The sequence below is a fragment of the Vipera berus genome (genome assembly GCF_964194415.1).
Source record: "Vipera berus genome assembly, chromosome: 1".
Classification (NCBI taxonomy): Eukaryota; Metazoa; Chordata; class Lepidosauria; order Squamata; family Viperidae; genus Vipera; species Vipera berus.
In genome coordinates, this window is record NC_138202.1 from 36255175 (window position 1) to 36269243 (window position 14069).

Genomic DNA, 14069 nt, shown 5'->3' on the forward strand with positions numbered 1-14069 from the left:
CGGGGCCGCGAGAACAGGAAGCATAAAGGAATGTCATAAAGAGGACAAGGATCAATTATTCTCATTAGTCAATGAGGGTGGAACAAATATAATTGGACTGAGAAGAAAGAGATGTTTTAGGGTAAATATTCAGCAGGGCTGTACTAGGCTTGTTCCACAAAGAGGTAAATTGCCAGAGGCTGTTGTATAACTGCCTGAGCCAGAATTATGCAGAGCAGAGCCCACATTTTCAGGAATAGTTATAGAATAATTAAACCAATCCTGTCACTGAATGAGGAGGTGAGTGAAGTTCTAATACCAGTAGCTCTGAAAGTCTAACTAAAGCAGATTCTCCAGGAGACACATGTTTAAGTTAGGTTTGATGTCAAAAAGCTGTAATGCTATTTTTTCAAAATTAATTATGCTCTTCATCCCAATATGGCTAGTTCTAAAAATGATTTTCTTACCCAAATATTGTGCTTTACAAATTCAGCACAATATAATTATTGTTCTAAGTTGTTCTATCTAATTCTAGATAGAATTTGGAGTAAAAGAATCACAGTTGTAAACAGAAAGATGCTTAAGCTCAATGAAATTAAAGGACCAGGGAACATAACTTTGTGCTTGATTATGACTCATTTGTGACTGAAGTGTTCTGTGACATTCTGATACCCAAATCAAAAAATTTAACTTATGCTTCATGGCAGTATAGTATGCACATAAAATATATGTAAGGATAAATTAAATAATTAGCAGTGTGGTCCTTCAATTATATTTTGAATAGTGTCTTGTCGAAAAATTCTCCTGAAGCTTTCTCATTTTATTTGATGAAAAAGAAAGTTGCTGTCAAAATTTGTTTAAAGAAGACAATTTCACAGAAATTCTCAAGAAAGAAGTATGGTGTACTTGGTTTGAGTTAATGTGGGAGATGTGGCCAAGTGATAAATCTCTCTCCAGTGATATGAAATTTTTCTGGCAACCTAAACTTCAATAACATTCTAGGGAGGACATTACAAGAGAAATTTTCCTGTTGATAATGCAATCCTACTGTTGCTAAACTATCAGATAATTTCCCTTCTTTCTGAAGAACTTCAAATAAGCCACCTACCAAGATTATCTGCCCAGAAATTTTGTGAAGAACTTTGAAAGAACAGCTAAATTCTGTTCCCTTGTTTTCCCTAATGAGAAGGTTTAGATAATTATTATTTCAATGTGATTAGCCCTTTATTTCTGATTTTGTATTATTATTGGTCTTCTTTCAAGCTTTGTGATTAAGTTTGTTTACTGAAACGGGGTAAAAATAAACAACAGTTTAAAGAATTTCAAGTACAGAATTGTAATTGGTTCCAGAATTCAGCTAATTAACATGTTGAAGTACATGTGTGCATGTTAAAATTAGCAGACAATGTGAAATACAGAGGTTGTATAATTTTATCTAAAATCTTGTTCATCTACATATTCTTTGAGGATTTCCAGAATTAAAAAAAACACCAGACTGTTATTGGTACTTCTAATAAAGAATTATTTCAGAATTAAAGGGAAAACAATGCTAAAATCAATAAGGATTTGTTGAAACATAACCTACACACCAGAAAACGAAACCCTTAAAAGAAAACCATAGAAAACAAAGATGGTATGTATTGCTATGGTACTAGTTTTGCACATTAGTTGTTCATAGGAAAAGAAAACTAAGAAATAAAGGAGTCAAATGAAACAGCATGAAATAAATCAAATATGACTGACAAAACACTTAAAAGAAACAAGTTTTTTAAAAGATGAAGAAAAGTTGCATTATTTTGTTTTGGTTTCCACTTGATTTGGGCAGTTTGTTATATTTATTAGTCTACTAATTAGTCCCAGGCTTTATTTTATGTAATTGAAAACACCAATTCTGGAGAGATAATGTGTACTATAAATCATTTATTTATTAAATTTATATGGCCCATAAGAAGTGGAAAAAAGCCAAGGAATATAATGTATATGCAAATAACTGGCAGTAAGAATACATAGACCAGCAACCTTATTCAGATTAGCTTGTATCCAGTGAACTATGAGCTGAATTCCATTTTCACATGCCCCTTTCCAAGTATGTGTTGAAATGCCCCCTATTTAATTTAATTTAATTTATTATCATTTCTATACCGCCCTTCTCCCGAAGGACTCAGGGCGGTGTACAGGGCAAGAATAAAACACAAAAATTTACAAAAATTAAAAGATAATTAAATGCATGCCCGATTAAAATACAATTGATACATAGTAAAAACCCCAATAAAAATGATAAAAAAACCCCACCAATCCCCCCTCAGGCCAGGCCGGCTTGCTCGAACAAGTATGTTTTCAGATCGCGGCGAAAGGAGCGCAGATCGGGCGTCGTCCGGAGCTCAACCGGTAACTGGTTCCATAGCTCCGGGGCGCCCACAGAGAAGGATCTCCCCCTGGGGGCCACCAGACGGCATTCTCTGACCGGTGGCACCCTGAGGAGGCCCTCTCTGTGGGAACGCACAGGGCGCAGGGAGCTTGATGCCGGCAGCAGATGTTCCCTGAGGTACTCCGGCCCCATGCCATGGAGGGCTTTGAACACCATTACTAGCACCTTGAATCTCACCCGGAAGACAACTGGCAACCAATGCAGCTCACGGAGCAGAGGTGTCACGTGGGAGTATCGGGAGACCCCCAACACAACTCTCGCGGCTGCATTCTGTACCAGTTGGAGCCTCCGGGCGGTCCTCAAGGGAAGCCCCATGTAGAGAGCGTTGCAGTAGTCTAGACAAGAGGTCACGAGCGCGTGAGTGACCGTGCATAAATCATCCCGGCTTAGATAGGGCCGCAACTGGCGCACCAGGCGAACCTGGGCGAAAGCCCCCCTAGTCACGGCCACCATGTGATCTTCCAAGGTAAGCCGCGAATCTAGGAGGACTCCCAAGTTGCGAGCCCTATCTACGGGGGGTAATAATTCACCCCCCATAGCAAGAGATGGAATATCCGAATAGACCCGGGATGAAGGTATGCAAAGCCACTCGGTCTTGTCGGGGTTGAGTTGAAGTCTGTTCCTCCCCATCCAGACCCGAACCGCCTCCAGGCAACGGGACATCACGTTGAGGGCATCACTGGGGTGGTTTGGGGTAGAAAGAAAAAGCTGGGTATCATCAGCGTACTGATGATACCCAACTCCAAAGCCACGAATGATCTCACCCAGCGGTTTCATATAGATGTTGAACAGGAGAGGCGAGAGGACCGACCCCTGAGGAACTCCACAAACGAGAGACCTCGTGGTCGACCTCTGCCCTCCTGTCAACACCGACTGCGAGCGTCCCTGGAGATAGGAGGAGAACCACTGTAAAACCGTGCCTCCCACTCCCAATCCCCTGAGACGCCGCAGCAGGATACCATGGTCGATGGTATCGAAAGCCACTGAGAGGTCTAATAGGACTAGAACAGAGGAATGACCCCTGTCCCGAGCCCTCCAGAGATCATTCACCAGCGCGACCAATGCCGTCTCCGTGCTGTGCCCGGGCCTGAAACCCGATTGGTACGGGTCTAGATAATCCGCTTCATCCAGGACCAAAGGGAGCTGATGCGCCACCACACTCTCAACAACCTTCGCAAGAAAGCGAAGGTTGGAGACCGGACGAAAGTTGTTCAATACAGCTGGGTCCAAGGCAGGCTTCTTGAGGAGGGGCCTCACCACCGCCTCTTTCAAGACGGCAGGGAAGCTACCCTCACTCAAAGAAGCTGATATAACTGCCTGGAACCAGCTGCGTGTCCTCTCCCGGGCTGCATAAACCAGCCAGGAAGGGCACGGGTCCAATAAACATGTGGTGGAGCTCAGTCTCCCCATAATCCTGTCCACTTCCTCCGGAGTCACAGAATCAAACTCCTCCCAAGTGATATCGACAAGACCACCCGCGTCCTGATCGCCAGACTCTGCCCAGTCGGAGTCCAGACCGGTCCGAATCCGAGTGATTTTGTCCGACAGATAATTGTTAAACTCCTCGGCACGACCCTGCAAGGGTTCCTCCCTCACCTCCTGATTAAGGAGGGAGCGAGTCACCCTAAACAGAGCGGCCGGGCGATTATCTGCGGACGCGATAAGGGTAGCGAAGTGATTGGACCTCGCCACCCTTATCGCAGCGAGATAAGACCTAATATGGGTTCTTAGTCGCAATCGGTCGGATTCGGATCGGCTGGACCTCCAACCGCTCTCTAGGCCCCGTCTCCGGCGCTTCATCTCCCGGAGCTCCACGGAGAACCATGGAGCTCGACGGGATCTGCATCGGGTCAGGGGCCGCAAGGGTACAACTCGGTCAAGAGCCTCAGTGGCTGCCTTTTCCCAAGCTTCCACTAAGGCATCTGCCGAGCTGTGAGTGGGGGAGGCAGGTGGGGACCCCAGCGCTGCCTGGAATCTCGTGGAATCCATTAAGCGTCTGGGGCGGTACCATCTAACTGGTTCCACACACCCACGGCGGGGGGTGGCAAAACGGAAGACCAGCCGCAGGAGATGATGATCGGTCCATGACAGGGGCATAATAATTGGGGAGCCCCCACCAAGATCATCTAACCACCGACCAGATAAGAAAACTAGGTCAAGGGTGTGGCCTCCCTCATGAGTCGGTCCTGAAATTACTTGCGTCAGGTCCATGGCCGTCATGGAAGCCATGAACTCCCGAGCCAACTCAGATGATCCTCCCAGAGATGGTAGATTGAAGTCCCCCAAAACTATAAGTTTCGGGAACTCAACCACCAACCCAGAGAGGACATCGAGAAGCTCAGGCAGGGCTGCTGCTGCGTGACTAGGCGAAAGGTACACCAGCAGCAAGCCCAACTGCGCACCAAGGCCGCATCTCAAGAAAAGAGACTCACACCCGACTATCTGCGGAACGGTGGCCTCCCGCGGAGCTAAGGTCTCCCTCATAACAACAGCCACTCCCCCACCCCTACCCTGAGCCCGAGGCCGGTGTAGCACCCGGAAACCTGGTGGGCAGAGATCAGCCAGAGGAATACCGCCCTCTGGGCCCAACCAAGTCTCCGTGATGCAAGCCAGGTCCGCCTGCTCACACTCGACCAAGTCATGGACGAGAGGAGCTTTATTAACGACAGACCTGGCATTCAGGTACACCAGCCGGAGCTCAGGAGGCTGCACATCCTCACTCCCGGGACCTCGGGGTAGAACAAGAGGGTCGGAACGCCTCACCGCTTGCAAGTAGTGGAGAGGCCTTCCCTGAGGTCGATACGGCCCTCTGTTCCTGCACCTGCTGCCATTCCCTAACGTCGTGGGAATAGGCATTCCCACGACTTGCCCTGGAGCCCCGGGGGCGACCGACCCCCGCTCCTCCCCTCCGCGATCAATCCCGGCCCTGGCCTGAACAGTGGTTGCTGGACTGCCCCCCATATCTGAACAACCAAAAGAAGTTCCCACCCCCCTCCCTAACCTCCTAAAAATTTAACCAAAAAACTAACCAGGGGCCTCCTATTTGGCTTATATCGGAGGCCCCTACCCATGCCCAGCCATCTCTCAGGGTCCCAACACTCGGGCCCTTCATCAAGAGGAGGTGTAAAAAGTAAGGCGGGTCGCTCCCAGGATGGGGGGGCCCCCCTGAGAGCGTATAAGGTCGTGCTAGAATAAGTCAGACGCATGATCTTAACAAGTCCGACAAAAAACAGCAAGGCAGACCAGATCAACATGGGAGGATCTCAAAATAAATAAATCGAAGGCAAATGACCAGAGAGCCAGCCCAGCTCCACTGCCACTAGAGCTGGGAAATCCCGGGACAGATCGAATCCCGCCCTCTCACGGCGGTCAAAGCCGGGGGGCAACCTGGTGCATACAAACCGGGCGAGCAATACCCCCCAGAGCTCTCACCTCTGGGAGGCAGCAGATGTAAAAAACTTAACCACTCTCCCACAGTGGTTACAACCCGGGCCTTCTATTATAGGGGAGGGGGGAGAAGGGGAGGGAGTTAGAGCAAAGAATCTATGAAATACATCAGGATTAATAAGCCGGCATGGTCACAAAATGGTAGGAGAGATTCTGGTTACATAAGTCACTTCCATGTTGCAAAAAAAGACTGGATGATAGTCAGTCAAGAAGGGAAACCACAACATGGTCCAATGATTTTCTGGCGGCGCAGAGTTTAAATTTTGCCTCACAAATGTCCGAGGCACAAATGTCCGAGGCAACAGCATCCGCGTTCCACCACCAGGCCAGGTCACCATATCAGAGAGGCCCACTCCCTTCACCGTCAGCCATCTCGGAAACCAGCTAAACGACGTCTCCACAATAATGATTACTACTACATACAACAACTTGAAAAAGTCTTTTTAAAATGACAATTTTATAAAAGTATGAAATTATAAACTAAGAAACCATTAAAGTCATATAAAAAAGTGAAATCTTTAAATCAGCAACAATCAATCATTAAAGGCCCTAAATTCTGAATAAAGAAATAACACTTTAAGCGGGAACAAATTAACATGCCAACAGGGCTTGCCTTGATAAACCTGAAAAGCCAAAGACATCATTGAGAAGGCTTTTACACCTTTCATTGCTGCTCTGGAGATTACTCTTGGGCATGTTCAGTCCCCTACCCTGTTCCCCTAGTTCTTAAAGGCTGACTGGCACATAGCTGAAAAGGGCTTCCAAGAGTACATGAGCCAATGAAGGCCTTGTAAGTCAGCAGCAATAGCTTAACTAGAATGGTGAACATCATGTGATAAAACTTTGATCATGCATGTTGTTCAGTAAGCGAGTGGTGGCATTCTGCATAAGCTGATCATTGCAGAACATCACGTTCTGCGTCATAAATGCAAGACTGGCTGCAGACATTTTAGTGCCCTAGGCAAAGTCATAATATTGTTCTCTCTGTGATGTATGTTGTTGTTGTTAGTTGCAAAGTCATGTCCGACCCATCGTGACCCCATGGACAACGTTCCTCCAGGCCTTCCTGTCCTCTACCATCTTCTGGAGTCCATTTAAGCTCACGCCTACTGCTTCAGTGACTCCATCCAGCCACCTCATTCTCTGTTGTCCCCTTCTTCTCTTGCCCTCAATCTTTCCCAGCATTAGGCTTTTCTCCAGTGAGTCCTTCCTCCTCATTAGGTGGCCAAAGTGTTTGAGTTTCAACTTCAGGATCTGGCCTTCTAAAGAGCAGTCAGGGTTGATCTCCTCTAGGACGACCGGTTTGAACGCCTTGCAGTCCAAGGGACTCGCAGGAATCTTCTCCAGCACCATAGTTCAAAGGCCTCAATTCTTTGGTGCTCAGCCATTCTTATGGTCCAACTTTCACTGCCATATATTGCAACTAGGAAGACCATAGCCTTGATTATACGCACTTTTGTTGGCAGGGTGATGTCTCTGCTTTTAGTGTGCTGTCTAGATTTGCCATGGCTTTCCTCCCCAGGAGCAAGCATCTTTTAATTTCTTGGCTGCAGTCCCCATCTGTGGTGATCTTGGAGCCCAGGAAAATAAAATCTGTCACTACCTCCATTTCTTCCCTATCTATTTGCCAGGAATTGAGAGGGCTGGATGCCATGATCTTGGTTTTCTTAATGTTAAGTTTCAAGCCAACTTTTGCACTCTCCTTTTTCATCAGCAACAAGAGGCTCTTTAGTTCCTCTTCACTTTCTGCCATTAGAGTGGTATCATCTGCATACCTTAGGTTGTTGATATTTCTCCCAGCAGGCTTAATTCAAATTTTTGATTCATCTAGCCCTGCCTTTCTCATGATGTGCTCTGCATACAAGTTAAATAGGCAGGGTGACAGTATACAGCCTTGCCGGACTCCTTTCTCAATTTTGAACAGTGGTTCCGTGTCCAGTTCTCACTGTTGCTTCTTGGCCCACATATAGGTTTCTCAAGAGACAAATAAGATGGTCTGGTACGCCCATTTCTTTGCCACAGTTTGTTGTGATCCACACAATCAAAGGCTGTAGCATAGTCAATGAAGTAGAAGTAGATGTTTTTCTGGAACTCCCTAGCTTTCTCCATGGACCAGCATATATTGGCAATTTGATCTCTAGTTCCTCTGCCTCTTTGAAATCCTGCTTGTACTTCTGGTAGTTCTCGATCCACATACTGCTGGAGTCTAGCTTGTAGGATTTTAAGCATAACTTTACTAGCATGAGAAATGAGTGCAATGGTGCGATAGTTTGAACATTCTTTGGCACTGCCTTTCTTTGGAATTGGAATGTAAACTGATCTTTTCCAATCCTGTGGCCACTGTTGAGTTTTCCAAATTTGCTGGCAAATTGAGTGTAGCACTTTTACTGCATCGTCTTTTAAGGTTTTGAATAGCTCAGCTGGAATACTGTCACCTCCACTAGCTTTGTGTTGCTCAGCTTTCCTAAGGCCCATTTCACTTCACATTCTAGGATGTCTGGCTCGAGGTCAGTGACCACCACATCGTGGTTATCAGGGACATTAAGCTCATTCTATTATAGTTCTTCTGTGTAATTGTGTAAATGAGGACCCCAACAATCTGGGTCCTCATTTTACCTACCTCGGAAGGATGGAAGGCTGAGTCAACCTTGAGCCTAGTGCAGGTTCGCATCCCACCAGGCTCAAGGTTGACTCAGCCTTCCATCCTTCCGAGGTAGGTAAAATGAGGACCCAGATTGTTGGGGGCAATTAAGCTGACTTTGTAATAATGCTGCTTGGGTGTGTGTGTGAAAGCCCTAATAAGCAGGCATATACATAGAATGAAGGCTACTGCTAAGCTTGTAAGCTGCCCTGAGTCTTCAGAGAAGGGCGGGATATAAATGGAATTAAAATAAATAAAATAAAAATAAATAAATAATTTTGCCACCTCTTCTTAATCTCTTCTGCCTATTAGGTCCCTTCCATTTTGGTCCTTTATCATGCCCATCTTTGCACAAAACGTTCCCTTCATCTCTCCAATTTTCTTGAAGAGATCTCTGGTCCTCCCTATTCTATTATTTTCTTCTATTTCTTTGCACTGTTCATTTAAGAAGGCATTCTTATCTCTTCTAACTATTCTCTGAAATTCTGTATTCAATTGGGTGTATCTTTCTTTTTCTCCCTTGCCTTTTGCTTCCCTCCTGTCCTCAGCTATTTGCAAAGCTTCCTCAGACAGCCATTTTGCTTTCTTGCACTTCTTTTTCTTTGGGATGGTTTTAGTTTCTACCTCTTGTACAATGTTGCGAACCTCCGTCCATAGATCTTCAGGCACTCTGTCTACCAGATCTAATTCCTTAAATCTATTTGTCACCTCTACTGTATATTCATCAGGGATATGATTTAGTTCATACCTGAGTGGCCTGGTGCTTTTCCCTACTTTCTTCAGTTTAAGCCTAAACTTTGCAATGAGAAGCTCATGGTCTGAGCCACAGTCAGCTCCTGGTCTTGTTTTTACTGACTGTATAGAGCTTCTCCATCTTTGGCTGCAGAGCACATAGTCAATCTGATTTCTGTGTTGACCATCTGGTAATGTCCATGTGTAGAGCCATCTCTTGGGTTGTTGGAAAAGAGTGTTTGCTATGACCAGCATATTCTCTTGACAAAATTCTGTCAGCCTGTGCCCTGCTTCATTTTGTAATCCAAGGTCAAACCTGCCTGTTATTCCAGTTATCTTTTGGCTTCCTACTTTAGCATTCCAATCCATGATGATAAGGACATTATTTTTTGGTGTTAGTTCTATAAGGTGCTGTAAGGCTTCACAGAACCGGTCAATTTCATCCTCTACAGCACCGTTGGTTGGGGCATAGACTTGGACTACTGTGATATTGAATGGTTTGCCTTGGATTCGAACTGAGATCATTCTGTCATTTGGGGGATTGTATCCCAGTATTGCTTTTCCTACTCTTTATTGACTATGAAATGGCTACTCCATTTCTTCTGAGGGATTCTTGCCCGCAGTAGTATACTTGATCGTCATCTGAATTAAATTCACCCATTCCTGTCCATTTTAGTTCCCTGATTCCTAAGATGTCGATGTTCAGTTTTGTCATCTCTTGTTTGACCACATCCAGCTTTCCTTGATTCATGGATCTTACATTCCATGTTCCTATGGAGAAAAAATCTTTACAGCATCGGACTTTCCTTCCACCACCAGACACATCCACAGCTGAGCGTCCATTCAGCTTTGGCCCAGTCGCTTCATTCTTTCTGGCGCTACTAGTACTAGCCCTCTGCTCTTTCCCAGTAGCATATTGGATGCCTTCCAACCTGAGGGGCTCATCTTCTAGCGTCATATCTTTTTTCCTCTTGTTACTGTCCATGGGGTTTTCATGGCAAAGATACTGGATTGGGTTGCCATTTCCTTCTTCAGTGGATCACATTTTGTCAGAACTCTCTGCTATGACCTGTCCATCTTGGGTGGCTGTGCATGGCATAGCTCATAGCTTCATTGAATTACACAAGCCCCTTTGCCACAACAAGGCAGTAGTCCATGAAGGAGCCGTGATGGGTATCTTTTGCCTTTGATAGGAATTCTAAAAGAAAACACCCCACCTTCCTGCTTCTTAATTATATTTAACCCTTGAGCAGGCACATTGGCTCATAGAGTGTAGAGTTACTGCTTTTCACACTTTTCATTATGGTTTTTTTTTGGAAAACCTTTCATTTTTTGTCACCCTTCACCTCCCAAGTCATGGCCTCACTAGGTCAATACCTACTTTGCCTTAGCCCATGGCTGGCCCTGAATAAGTGGAAATGATATTTTCAAAATGACTGGAATGATTGGAATCCAACAGTCCTTTATCTGTTTCTTCTTCTCAGAAAAGGGTGAGGAAACTCCTGATGTAATTCAAGACTACCTGCACCTAATCAGATTGAATTTGCACATCTGGAAAGTCTCTGCACACTTAAGATTCTCTATGGATTTTTCTTCTTCTCATGGCTAAAAGGAACTTCTGTACCTTCTTTGGACAATAGAATGTATTCTTGGTGGAAAGCACAAGCTAAAATATGTTTTGCTCATGCTAGAATATTTTGGAGCTAAATCATTATTACTTTAATCCATAATTCAGTGCAAGAAATCCTAGATGTTCCTTTCATTTTTTTTATGCCAGTAATATATATAGTCCTATATAGGAGGCGATTATCCTGAAATCAGAGTCTGAAAGTAATAAATTTATGACTCATAAGTCTAGGGGGTGTGGTAACATTTGAATTTGGGGCTTTACGGACTACACTTAGAGGCAGTTGATTATATCAGGTCTTGGTAGCTTTGTCCCCCCCCCCTTTTTAATATAAAAAGTCTAGTCATCCGAAGAGTTCTGTGGGTGGCAGCATTAGGGGTAATCAAACATTCTGCCCAGTGTTTCTTGGAAGTTCATTTACCTTTTGTTTATATTACATTTAAGCATTAGTAAGTTTTTAATCTTCAGCAACATCATCAAAAAGTCCAGTCAGTTCTCATTACCTTGCCAAAATTCAGCTTGTTATCTGCAATGGTCTATCCAAACATATTTGGTTCACCACAAGGAAGCTTATTCCATCTGTCAGATAGGAAGCTACTGGCTGTGGAGATTGGCATTATCTGTCAAGTTCAAAAGAACAGCATAAATGATGGGAAAGATGAAATTATAAGAAAAATGTGAATTAAAAGCAACCCTAACTACTCCAGAACTCCTGCCTGCCCTTGTGGTTGCCACTCCTTGTATTATCCCTAAGGGCCAAACAGATGTGATCCTGATTGCATGGATGCAATTTGTGAGTAGATTGTAGCTGTCACTTATATGTTCACAACCATACATGTTGGCCCTCAGAAAAATAGAATGTTGTAGTTACAAATTACAGTGCAGAAATGAAAAATAGTTTTGTTTAGCATTCCAAACTAAAAAAATTATAACTGTGTTGAATAAGGAGAAGGAACATGTAAAATGAAAGGAAAAGGGGAGAGAGATGGACACATGTTCAAAGAAATTATTATAATAATTTTGAGCAACATAACTGTATGTTATAGACTGATTAAGTAAAGAAAAAGTTTTTTTATTTTATTTCATTTATATTGTTGTTCACTTGCCAAGCAACACTGGGTTTTAAACAAAATTAAAACCAACCAAAGGAATATAAATAATAGAAGTTCAGAAAAGAAAAAAAAGTGACCATAAGGAAATACATATAAGCACCGGTAGACTAAAAATGAAAGACCATATGGAAAGAGATACACAGAGAGAAGAAAGCAGATATCAGAGCATATTTTAAAATGTGCTTTAAAGAAAGAAGGAGAAGAAGCAGCAGATATCAGAAAAATGGGGAAATAGGATTTAAAAAATTAATGAAGTATAGCAAAGACTAAAGTATTGGCAAAGGAAAGATGATAACTGACAACACAAATTAAAAGGAAGAAGGAGCAAAGATTTAAAAATATAAAGAAGTTGCTTAAAGTGGATCTATAAAGAAATAGATGTCACTGAATGTTACAAAACAGAAAGGGGTACAAAACAAAATGTAGAAAAATGAAACTGCCAATAAATAAATTTTTGAGTAATATTTAAAAGTGAAAAATGGCAAATTGTTGCAATACATTTGGTTTTAATAAATAGTGCAAAAGAGTAATAAAAAACCCCTCATTAGATCCAGTACCTGAAGGTATACATGAAGGAGACTGAATCAAAATCTCAGGTTAGCTAAGAAAATTTTCCAGCAGCTGATGGCAAAGCTGTAGGAGGTGTAATTAATAGTAACTGTCTCTTTCAACTTTAAAATGTATCTCACCCATCCCTTGACAGCTGCTTGTGAATATTGTTCCAAAATGGTATGCTGAAGCTTTTTCATTGCATTGCATGTATATTCCACCTTTGCTTGTAAAGCTCAAGATAACATGCTGAAGAAGAACCACTCTAACAAACATAAGATTTGGTTGCTTACGTTTAGCATATCTGTTTGATCATATCCTTTCAGCCCATAGAAAGATGATTGTGCACAGGACTGGAAAGTTTCGAACTTGCAACTTAATGTAGCTTGTGGACTTTTCACTTTCCTATCTGGCTGTAAGCTCATTTGAGAATCCAACTCTTCCCTCCAAGTAACCCGCCCCTTGCCTCTATTGTCTTTTCCTGAGTGATGACTCCTTCCACACAGAGTTTGTCTGTGGCTCATCATCAGTGCTCTGTCCTATCTCATTCATCACCATTCCTTAAACTTGGAAGGGGATTTGACTCCTTGGCCACTGCAACATCTGAGATGGATGGGACATTTTTAGATGTGCAAGAGAAATAGGATGCATCTGCCTTTATTTATTTATTTATTTAATTTAATTTGTATACCGCCCTTCTCCCGAAGGACTCAGGGCGGTGAACAGGGCAATAAATACCAAAATACAAAAATTAAAAACAGATTAAACCATAGTGCCCAAATACAATAAATAAATTACTTAAAAACAATAATTAAAACCCAAACCCATCAGACCAGGCCGGCTTGTTCAAACAAATAGGTTTTTAGATCACGTCGGAAGGAGCGAAGGTCGGGAGCCATCCGGAGCTCCACCGGTAAACGGTTCCACAGGTCAGGCGCACCCACAGAGAACGCTCTCCCCCTGGGGGCCACCAATCGACATTCTCTGATCGGAGGCACCCTGAGGAGGCCCTCTCTGTGGGAGCGCACTGGGCGGAGGAAAGTTGATGCCGGCTGCAGGTGCTCCCTAAGGTCACTGTTATCAGTTTCTGGCTCCTGCTGGATTTGTAATGTTCTTGAGAAGACTGAAAGAGAAAAGTAAGTGGCACGCTGAGGGAAGGATCTGAAATTTAGTTCAGATATGTCTCCAGAGACTAGTCATGACAGAACTTACAGCACAAGCATTTGGAAGGGGGCCACTGAAAACAACTTGTCCTCATTCCAGTTGAGCAACTGCTAGCCGGAGTTTTTTCAGCGTGGGCCGTTTAGGGACAAGATGAGAAAAGAGAGAATGACACTAAGAAGAAGGAGGAAAAAAAACCCTCTCCCTTCTTAAATAAGATTCTGGAAGTTTGTTCAGCATGCATTCATATTTTTATTTAAAGGCAGTTCCCATTCCCCTTATCCATTTCCAATTTTCCCATCTCTATTCACAGGAGAGAATGGAAAGAAAGTGCAAGTCACAGAAATTCTATTTATCGTACAGTATCTGACAGTTAATAGAAGGAAACTGATA

At 43.6% G+C, this 14069-nt stretch overlaps 1 long non-coding RNA gene across 1 annotated transcript in view; it reads right to left on the reverse strand.

The window, feature by feature from the left end:
- The window catches only part of LOC308679176, a 121339-nt gene that overhangs the window by 61722 nt on the left and 45548 nt on the right, over nt 1–14069 (reverse strand). Inside the window, exon 2 of the long non-coding RNA XR_014028715.1 lies at nt 11358–11474. This is a non-coding gene — a long non-coding RNA (uncharacterized lncRNA). The remainder of the gene's footprint in view (nt 1–11357; nt 11475–14069) is intronic.